A 1672-nucleotide genomic window follows, 5' to 3' on the forward strand; every position below is an offset into this window, starting at 1 on the left:
GCTTCTCCCTCTGACCCTCCCCCCTCTCATGCTCGATCTCATTCTCTCTGTCAAATAAATAAATAAATCTTTAAAAAAAAAAAAAAAGATTTAAAGAATCTGCCTTCGGCTCAGGTCATGATCCTGGAGTCCCGGGATCGAGTCCCGCATCGGGCTCCCTGCTCGGCGGGGAGTCTGCTTCTCCCTCTGACCCTCCCCCGTCTCATGCTCTCTGTCTCTCATTCTCTCTCTCTCTCAAATAAATAAATAAAATCTTAAAAAAAAAAAAAAGACCTGGTGGTTGAAACAACCTGGCGCGGGCCCCGGGGGCACTTCCGCTGAGAGAAGAACGCGGGCTTCTGGCACCTCACGGACCAACGCCACGCTCGTGTCCACCTGGCCGGGCGCCGGGCCGCGGCCCACGGGTGTGGCCGCCGCCGCTCCGGAAGGTGCGAGTCCCCGGGCGGCTCTGGGCAGGGTCTGCGGGCCCCCCGCGGGCGCAGGCAGCGAGCGCCAGCCCACCACGGGTCAGCTCTCCCGCGGGCTCACCGACCAAACGGCACGACAGTCAGCGGGCAGCGCGTGCCGGCGGGGTGCGGGCGTGCCCCGTGACAGGCATCCCGCCATCGGGCCAGTCCTTCCGTGACCTCACCCCACCATCCTGTGTGTGCGAGGGCGGGCCAGGCTCCTCGCCCCGCACGCTGCCAGGACATCAGTGTCACCAACCAGTCGGCCTCTCAGGCCCTGTGCGTCCCGCAGGTGCAAGTCCGCGCCTTCCACCCACCTCTCCCGCTGCCTGGCAACCACCTTCCTACTGTTGCTGGGCGCCTCGGCTCCACTTCCCTCCAGTTCACAGAGAAACGATGCCGCCGGCCTCGACCTCCCCGGGCCCGACTCGCTGCGCTCTGCACCACGTCCTCCAGGCGCGCGCACGTCGTCGCAGACGCCAGGACGGGCCCCGTCCCCGCGGCCGAACAGCCCCCCACCGCGGCACCTCCGCGCCGGCCGCCCGGGCCGCTTCCCCGGCCGCTTCGGGGCGCGGCCGCCGCCTGCACGCCCGTTCCCCTTCCCTCCCGGGGCGCACTCCAAGTGGCCCTGCGGGGTACGGGTGCGCCTACTTCCGATCCGCGGGGCAGCCTCCGCCCTCTGGTCCGCAGCGGGCGCGCCGTTCCCAGCGACAGTGCGCGAGGCTGCCCTTCCGGTCCCCTCCCGAGGCGCCGGCCTCCGGTGGGCCCGGGCGTTTCCGGGCCTCGCCCGAGGCACCGCCGATTCCGCCCTCCCGGCCCCTACGCGCCTCCCTGGCTGTAGCTGTCCCAGAGTCTGTGTTCTCAGGGCCGGGTCCCTTGTGGGGGCGTCCTCGTGGGTGCTGTCTCCGGGGTGAAAAAGGAAGCCGGGAGACCCCCGCGCGCGGCCCTGCGCCTCCGCAGCCCGGGCCCAGGCGGCACCCCTACTCCCAGCTCTGCACCGACCCTTCTGCAAAGTCGGCCTCCCGTGAGCGCCCCAGTCGTGTAATTCCCAACTACGAGCACTCAACTCCCTGCAGGGCCGACCCCCCGCCGACTTTCAATTAGCCTCGGCGTTTGGCCAAGTCCCGCGCCTGCTTGGTCTCAGCGGAGGCCTGTCTCGTTGGTCTTCATGGAGGCCTGTCTCGTTGGTGTTGGAGGACTCCTACAGCATCTCGTTGGTCTTGGCT

This window comes from Mirounga leonina, unplaced genomic scaffold (assembly GCF_011800145.1).
Source record: "Mirounga leonina isolate KUSES-001 unplaced genomic scaffold, KU_Mleo_1.0 Mir_117, whole genome shotgun sequence".
NCBI lineage: Eukaryota > Metazoa > Chordata > Mammalia > Carnivora > Phocidae > Mirounga > Mirounga leonina.